We start from the raw sequence: 9,859 nt of genomic DNA, 5'->3' as shown, positions 1-9,859 counted from the left end.
CTTTTAAATGCATTATGGGATACCATGTATGAAGTAAACATTTTAATGAAGCAATGGTACCTTTAACCAAAAAATTTAACCGTTAATCATGTTTAGTTACACAGTTATGGCCAAATGACTCGTTTAACGAGTTTAGCACTATTTAAAATACACAATGTAATGGTCCTTGAGTAATAGGGTGTTACAAGTTGGTATCAGAGCGTGCCAAGGTTAAGTTTTTGTGAAGACAAGATGGGCATGTATACTCGTCAATAAAGACAAGCTCCACTCAGGGTATGGTGACTTTTTATGTGGTTATGTGTTTAACTGCTTAAATAAGATATAAATGCTTTGCCTGCATGCCTTATTAGGAAGCATGAGATTCTGATAGGGCCTGGCCCTTGACTGTTGATATGATTATGTGATTACCTGCTCAGTTGATATATGAATGTGTTATCTGCATGCTAGAGTTAAGAGCATGAGATTCTGTTGAAAGAGCAGGGTTAATTGATTGATGCACAAATGTTATGGGCATGTGTTATAGTACCACAGTGTTATGTGAATGTGGTCATGTGTCATTGTTCCCTTGGGGAAGGCTTTTGAATGTGCTCATCATTCTTAATGGGTCAAGTTATTGATTGCAGACTAAATCAGAGGTTATGTTCCCAAGGCAGTTAATGGGACCCGGTGATGTTTATTCTGAGACTGGGAATTATAGCCAGGGTCTGAGCCCTCTACCTGCCCCTCAAAATGGGAACATGTGTTTATAGATATGTAATTAAGATTGTGTAATGCCTTGACTAACTCTAAGACCTTGCACCATTAAAACTACTAAGTATAACTACTATTTTGGAATACATGCATAAAATAATATAACTTTATTATAAAAACCCAAAACACGGGATCTCATTGTTATTACATAATAACATAGAGAAAACATAAATCTTTAATTAATTGTTCAAATACTAAATGCAGAAAAATAAATACATAAATTAAAAAAGACTCAAAATATAAACTTCAACCGTGATCTTTTCCAGCAATCCATTCATTCCGTCCTCTCCCAATACACATGCCAAAGTTGTCATGAATCTGTCCCGCCTTCCAAGCTTATTTTCCTGCACCATCTAAAATTAAAGGAATGAGTCTAATGCCCAGCATGGAAAATCTACTAAAACATAAGACTAAAAACATATGACGTAAAAATGTACATCATATAAACATAGGAATACAATATTAATGGCCATTAACTCATTACTATAGTATGTGATAAATCCATCTAGGTCATCTATCTACTAATCGACGTAGGTTAGATCACAAAATAGTATATGATAAACCATCTAGGTCCTCTGTCTACTATTCGAGGTAGGTTTAATCATAACTCTAATCTACGATAATGATAAAAAATCTTGGAATTTACTTGCTATCTAAGCAACTATATATCCCAAGTGACTACAACATAAATCATATACATACATACATATGTACATAAACATAACATAGCATATAAACATATCATAACACATACAATCTAACCTATTTTCCTTTCCAAAAACTGGAATATTGGAGACAAGAACGGGATGGGAAAACTCCTAAAACCAAACAGTAAGAATCATAAGTTTCTAAAGAAATGGAGATGAAAAGGAGATCTAAACCATCAAGATAGAAACTCACCGAAAACCTTAAGTTTCAAGAAACTCAAACACCTAACAAAATCCATAATAACAAGTTAGGATCTGAAAGAAAATAAAAGAACTATAATGAACTAACCCTAAGGATAAGAATACCTTGGATAGACTAGAACTTCGATCTACACCTCAATACCGAAATGTCACTCTATCTTCTTCCTAAGTGTTTAGAAAAGCTTAGATTGAGAAAGCTTTTAATCCCAAAACCCTAGTGTTTGCTCTCTAGAATAAACTTAGCAGCTTGGAGGCTCTGAAGAATGATTGCACTACACCAAATACCCATTTCCATAACACATGAATATAATACTAATAAAAAAGTATTATGGTAGACGACTTGGGCCACTTTATGAAAAAAGGCGGTAATAATAAAACCATCTTGCCACTTTGCTTTTTTTCATTTTTTTTTCATTTCATTTGGGGCCAATTCATTTCCTTCTCCGTTTTCCTCGTCATTCTCTCTCCTCTCTCTCATCAGCTCTCATCAAAAACAAAAAGAAAAAGAAAGGCCTTTTAACACTTTAGGGTTAGCCAATTTTTTACTTCTCTTCCCTCCAATGCACGGCAGAAAGGCAGCACCACCATCACGCTCAGCCACGGGAAGGCAGTGCCACCACCATCTTCACGGGAAGTCGTAACCCTCCGACAGCTCGAGGTGGCTCTCTTTCTCTTTCTCTGTCGCTCACTCCTTCTTTCATGTATACACTCTCTCGTTCGCACTTTCTCTGTTTGTTGCAGGTGTGCAGCGGGATGGTGGGGGCTCGCGGCTTTGGGCGTGCGACAGGGAGGTCGACGAGGTCCTCTCTACAACCAACGTTTAAGAGATCCTGCCCTCCCAAACACGTCCTCACCACCAGACCAAGACCATCACCCGATTCAACCCCCATGTTTGTCTCCCTCCCTCTCTCTCTCTCTCTATATATATATATGTTTCACTTTACCTGCTCATCTCTCAAAATTTCCCAAACCCCTTTTGGTTTTTTGATTCTTAAGTTTTCTACTTTGTTTTTTGTTGTCCATTCATTACTGTTACTTGTTTTATTATTGTTTTTGTTGTAGAACTTCATTTTTACTTTTCTGGGTTCTTGTTGATCTCAATTGGATTTTGTTGATTTTTTTCCTAGGCTTTTTTTTTTCTTTCCGTGAACCCTCCCTGACCTACTTTGAATCATCGTTAAGAAATTTGGTGCCTATCGAGCTCTATGGTTCTTTTTCAGAGGTTGGTATGGTATAATGTTTGTGGTCACTAATGGAACCAATTGAAATTGCAGCCAAGAATGGTTACTATGGTAGTCTGGTACCAATGGTCAGAGATGCTTTTATCTTTGCTGATTTGGTTCGGATCGATTGCCAAGGTCGTGAGAGGAGTGATTACAAAAAAATAGGCTGCAAAGTAAGGGTAAATTGCATTCTTTAATTAACATGCATTTCACATAAATACTTGCATGTTGTCTTTACATAATTTCAATGCTATCTTTATATGATTTCAACCCATGTTTGTTTCTAACCTTCATATAGAAGTCACATGTAGGATTAAGATAAAACAATGTGATTTAATTCCCACTTTCCATTTAGTTTATGGAATACTGAACTGCCTAATCCACTCATATGTATGTATTTGTGAGTTATCTTTCTTTTCTTATTCATTAATTTGTAAATGGAAACACTGCTTTAATTTATTTTAGAAGTACGAAAAACATAAAAAAGAGTAAAATTGGTGCTACCGAATTTGTGGTGATCCAAACTCAGTACTTTGTTTTGCCTTCATTGAGTTCACTGATGAAGGTAATTTTGACCTTATAACATCATTACTGGTCTGTCATTGTGAAAGGGCCTTTAGATCAGTTATGAATGCTAGGACATTTTGATCAAGTTCAGTTTTATCTGATTAACAGGTATTTCTTAGAAGTAACTATCCTTTACTTATTCCTCTCGAGACAAGTTTATATCAAAGACCAATCAATTTGACATTTGGTTCTTTTTTTTTTTTTTGAAGTTTCTATGTTGTGGTGGCTTCTATTTTGGGCAATTGGGAAAGTGAAATTTAGCATCCCTCATTTGAATACAGTTATTTTTCTACTTGTGTAGACTGTGGAGAGTAGATTTTGATTTCTGGCATATCAGGTTATTACTACCATACCATCAACTTGGCAGATGTTGATAATTTTGGGATAATGGTTTAATTTTTAAAATGATATATGTGAGCTATACAATGGTAAATGTAGTTTGATTTTCAAAATATGTGTATGTGTTACTGCTGATGAGGCTACTATTGCTAAAATATCTTGTCCAAATGTTTAGTCGATACAAATGGTGAATCCTTGTGTTAGTTTCTGGTTGTTTGTATTGAAAATTTAATTGTCTCTCATACTCTCGCTCTACCTATGTTTTGCAATCCTTAAGCTCTCATCCTCACTCGCATTCTCTTGAAAAATCATATTTAATTTCCAACTGAACTCAGTCTCTATGATTATGGCTCTAGTTTGAGCTTTTTTCTTTGCATTTTTCTCACTCAATGTTTATTTTTTTGTTCTGGTTTGGTATGTTAATGGGTTCTTTAATAGATGATGGCAAATGTCTATGAGTAGTTTTTTTGCCTGATGATGAAAACTTTTATTTTTGTATTGATATTTGCATTGATTTCATTTTGAGCCTCCATCTTTTCTGCTCTCACCATCTTTGGTACTCACCATGATCCATTATTTTATTTTATTTATTTATTTATTACTATTTTCTCATGTTGGCTGTGGTGATGATGATCTGTGTTTGCTGTTGGTGGTGGTGAATGCCAAAGGTGATGGTTGAAGTGGCGGTGTTTAAACCTTGAAGATGTGATTGGTTCTTAATGAATTTTCAATGTTCATGAAATTTCTAGCATTAATCTCTGAGGGCATATATATATATATTAAAATGGTCTCTTTTTACAGATACAAAATATATATTTTATTGCCTTATGTAATAATATGAAGATATTGTCATTTTTATTTGTTAGTTTTCACTTTCTTTACATGCTTATTTGCCCTGTGATGGAAAATCTAATTTTCAGAAGCAGTTTCATGGTTTTGCATTATAAGCCTTGTCTCTCTCTCTCTCTCTCTCTCTCTCTCTCTCTCTCTCTCTCTCTCTCTCTCTCTCTCTCTCTCTCTATACATACATACATACATATATATTGCTCTCTCTCTCTCTCTCTCTCTACTTTTTCACCAGAAAAAGTCTGTTTTACAGAATCTATTGTGAGTGCTCTTAAGGCTTATAATGAAAATTCTCATGTACACTGTTAATGACCATATTAGCTTATGAGATCTGAGGGCTTTTGAATATCTAAGTTTGTTATTCTCTGTTTTATAATCCTTTATTTGCTTTATCACCTGTTAATAGATTAGAGGAAGAATTATTTAAAGATTACCTTTATTATTAATTTGTTTTATAATGCATGTTTTTTAACACTACTTGACAATGCCTTTGATGCTTTTGTATCAAGTAACTTGAACCTGTTTGCAGTGCATTCTTGTTTACATTGGATTTGATTTTGTCGATATCTAGAAAACGCTATAGAAAAGTAGAATATTCTTTTCGAGGCGAACTCAAATTCCACTTGCGAACTTCATCAATCTTATTTCCCTCTCCTGTCTTACCAAGACAAGAAAAGAAAAGATTGATACTTTTGTTAGTTAAATGCACCCACATTTGAATCATGATTAGTTTTGGTGGCTGTTCATATGTTTATGGAGATGATTTATCCTTTCTCCTTATCATCATTATCTATTGTGGTTGCAGGGTTATTGTAATTTTCTTCCCGAGGAAAAGTTGTTGGAAGCTATACAAGTTCGGCAGGTTGTTAACTTCATTTGAGTATGTAGCTGTATGCTGGCATGTTTATATTTATTTACTTTTAGATGATTTGGCTATGTGATCCCACACTATGCATGAATATGGAAATGTATGTAGAACAATCTGTCTTTTCTTTTTTTTTTTGGAATGCACAAATTGGTTTGATTGTAGTTAGTAAAAGAAGTAATTTGGTTATGGTTGATATGCAAATTTGTATATTATGAATAAAAATAAGTACTAAAGTATGTGTCAATTCTTGTATTTAGTGATAGTTGTAGCAATGTCACATGCAAATCAGCCCTGAAATTTCATAAAAATTCTATGTAGATCATTTCCTCTGTTCGTGTGGTTGCCATACCAATCTTTTATAGAGTTTGATTTCAATATTATGAAACTAGGCTTCTATGAATGTAGTTTGATTTCAATTTTAATTTTCATTCTTTTCTTGTCTTTTTGGGGTCTGTCTTGTTTTTATTATAGAGTTTGATTTCAATTTTATGAAACTAAGCTTCTATGAATGTAGTTAATTTTCTACTATTTTTTTTTTCCTAGATCCATTTATGATTGATCTTTGTAATTCTGAGATTTTTTTGGCTGGGTAGTCAGTATTTTATTTCTCATGCACTCAAGGTGTTTGAAAAAATTTCCCAATAGAAAGACAAGAAGAGAATGAAAATTAAAAACCAATTTATATATGTTATTCTATATATATTATATATGGATGTATATATAAGTAAAGCTGCAGAAAGTGAAATTGGAATTGTTGATTTGCATTTTAGTTTTGAGTTTTGGGGAATTCTGTAAGTTAAACATTGGTGTTTCACCACTAACATTTTTTTTCATTGATATGGTGAAAAATAAGAGAAGTTATGCCCCAGTACCATTTAGATTTGGGTCAGTCTGATTTTAACTTTCATAGTTGTTCCACATGTGGTTTTAAGTATTCTCCTGGGGATGAAAGTGATGAGAAGGCTCATAAGGAATTTCATAAGAACTATACCCATGGAATTCAGTTTAAGGTATAAGTCTTTGAAATTTATTTTGAAATGCGCTTGTTGTGGTGATTTGATTATTGCTTATATCAATATTATTGATATTTAATTTTGCAGGGTTGGTCTAGTGAAAGGGTTATTCAGATGCCTACCATTTAAGGTGGTCGGATTGTTATGGTGTTGGATAGTGATTCTACTGCCCAAAAGAAGGTCTAGATTGAATATCTATTTTTCATTCAGGTCAAATAAATGTTTATGTAATTATAGGGAATAGTGAGTTTAAGGGGTATTTAATTCGTTAAATAAAAAGTGACATTTTCTGAATGAAACATTATGGCTTGCAGGTTGTGGAAGCTATGAATATGATGGGGATTGAGCTTGGAAGTGGATTTATTTTCCTCAAGTTTTGTAGGGTGATATCCTCCCACTTTTACTGTCTGTTTAGAATAGTCTTTTTACTTTATTTTTATGTCAAATGCACTTGGATTCTTAGAACATATGCAGCGCTAGAACCACTGCAGTTGCAAGGTTTAAGTGGGTCCATAAATAATATTTATATAAAGATGTCCTACCAACGTTGCCTCTGTTGGGAAACCTTGCCAACCCTTTATTTTTTTTATTTTTTTAAAAGCTAATATTTTAAAATAAATTGTCTACTTTTGCCAACCAATGGTGTTGCTACCATTGGAGATGCACTTTTCATTCCTTATCCATAAATCATAAAGATGTCTAGAAGTTATTTCATGAAGTTCATGATAATGCACTTGGATTCTCTCTGATTTTTTTTAAAGAAATCTTCAATGTCAGTGATATGTGCAATTAGAGTTGTTTTGTTTAAACTTGAAATTAGACTTGTTTTACTGTTCTTACAGGTCTTACTGTTCATTTTATCCAACAGGGTAGTCGGACGCCTAATTGCCGAACCAATAGAGAAGGCAATCAAAGTCATCTCAAATTCAGCAGGCAATGATGCTATTAACACAAAAGAACAAAGAACCAAACTAACCATCCTCCAATTTGGGGATATTAGTTTTCGGAGGGAGACAGTGAAAAGATCTCATTCTGCTAGTAATACTAACCTGTTGGATGGAGACCTTGGTAGCGCAGTTGTTTGTGAGGAGGTAGCAGTGTCGGCTGTCTGTGGCATTAGAGCAATTTTGGTGTCTCCTGTCAACAGAAGAAAATGAATAGCCACTCAGTTGCTGGATGAAGTGAGGTAATTCTCTTATGTTTAAGATATTCACTTTGGCAAGTGATGACCAATATATGATTTTTTGTAATTTTTATTTGTACGAGTGCCAAATCTTTGTTTGAGAGAGAGAGAGAGAGCGATAGAGAGAGAAACTTTACTTTTGATGTTCTTCAACTTGTGTCATTTTGATGTTCTGAAGTTTGCACTTACATTATCTTGTGTATAGTTTTCCTTGTATTGAATTTCTTCTGCTAGAGCAACCTAATGAGCAGCAGTTTCTAAATGCTAATACAGTACTTGTCTAAGAATTTTTAGCTGTTGAAATGCAGCTATCACCCAATACCAGTTGTGTTCTCTCAGGAAAAGGGATCATGTATATGGGATCCTGAAGGCAAATGGTATCTAGACTTTCTCTCTGCTTATTCTGCAGTTAATCAGGTAGAAAATGTTGGGAAATTGTGTTGTCATGTATATATTTGTTACTTGATGACTGAATTTGTTTCTATCTGAGCCATTGCTGCAGCTTTTTATCTATTCATATTTCAATGTTCTTTCTTTTTTTCTTTCCAATGATTTTCCATTTTCCAACTTGCTTATTACTGTGACAATTGCTCTTTTTTCTCTATCTCAAGGAAATGCAAATTCATAGAAGATGTAAGGCAGGAAATTTATTGATATTCAATTCAATCGAATTTATATGAATGACCAGTGCCCGTTTATGTTTTTCATATGAGCTTTTATGGGTTTTGATTTCATAACTTCTTGCTGTAGGGATATTGTCATCCAAAAATCATGAAAGCATTACAAGAACAAGCAGAAAGGTTCACAGAAATGCTCGGATATGACATGGTGCTGCCTATGAACACTGGTGCTGAAGGTGTAGAAACAACTCTGAAGTTGGCCAGGAAATGGGGTTAGGAGAAGAAGAAAATTCTGAAAGATAAGGTAAAGTTCAGAGATATTATATTTAACACATACAAGGTCATCTCTCTATGTCTTAGTTATTTTAATTGTTGCTTAAACTGAAGAGATTTACAAATTGGGCAAAGCTTAAGTAAAGAAAAAAGAGAATAAAGGTGGTAGCTAGGCATGTTTGCTTTGACAAGAAAATAAATTCAATTCCAGAAAGGGCATTCAACATATGATAGTTTGTTAAGTTATTGGATAAAAATATTGATTTGTTACAAGCCACCATTTCTCTTTGAAATTTTGGTTTGCCCTGCATCATACAAGATATTGTAACTTATAAATAATTTCTTTTATATAGCTTTTTTTTCCCTTTCAATTGTTGCATGTTAAAATGAATGGCCTGGGCTAAAAGAATGAAAAATAATTACATTTAAATTTATGTAATAATTGCATCCATGCTTTATTTGAGGAGTGTTGTCTCCTATCTTTATTTGAGGAGTCTTGTCTCCCTTTTCTTTAATTGAGGAGTCTTATCTCCATTATAATCTTTATTTAATATTTGTTATCTTTTATCTTGTAGTAGGTCCTTATGCATATATATAACTGTTGAAGCATATGTATGTTCTTTCCATTTTCTTTTATTTTGTTTGATTGTGTTGTGCCATATGATTCTAGTTCAATAAAGTATCATGTTGCTACTATTTTGTTATTAGCATTCAGTAAGATTGGTTTATGCATCTTTATTTGAGATCATGCAATTTTCTGGTTTTGCCTTGTGGTGTTTATTCCATATTGGCTACTTCCTAGTTATTTTTAGTTTTCTGGTTTTGCCTTATGGTGTTTATTCCATATGCCTTGTGACGTGATTGGTTTGAATAGATGCTTTGAAATATACACAAGTTAATCTCTGCCTCTATTTTGGGCAGTGAATGCTTTTTCTTATGAGACTAAATTTTTTTTGTTGTATTTTAAGTTATGGATAACAATTGGTTTTTGTGCTGTGGATCATTAGATCTATTTTATTAACATAAGGATGTAATATTTGCTTCTACATTTACTATCATCTAGTCATAGAAATTTAGTATAGTTTAGTTACATGTAATTTAGTTGCTGCTGTTGACAATTTGTGGTATCTAAAAGATGGAATACATACTGTAGTCTTGAAAAAACTTTCAGAAAATTGTAAGAGCTATGTCGGTTTTACAGTTTTATTTTTGTATGATACTTCAAGCACTGATCTGTAGACTTATCTCAGTTTTTGGTGGATCCTACTC

General features: G+C 33.5%; 1 pseudogene; it reads left to right on the top strand.

Moving 5' to 3' along the window:
- Positions 1-6,361: 6,361 nt before the first annotated feature.
- LOC133816826 (protein CHROMOSOME TRANSMISSION FIDELITY 7-like) lies at positions 6,362-7,972 on the top strand (annotated as a pseudogene).
- The last annotated feature ends 1,887 nt before the right edge of the window (positions 7,973-9,859 follow it).

This window comes from Humulus lupulus, chromosome 1 (assembly GCF_963169125.1).
Source record: "Humulus lupulus chromosome 1, drHumLupu1.1, whole genome shotgun sequence".
NCBI classification, from domain to species: domain Eukaryota; kingdom Viridiplantae; phylum Streptophyta; class Magnoliopsida; order Rosales; family Cannabaceae; genus Humulus; species Humulus lupulus.
Note: the sequence above shows the minus strand (reverse complement) of the source record. Positions and strands in the feature narration are given on the sequence as shown.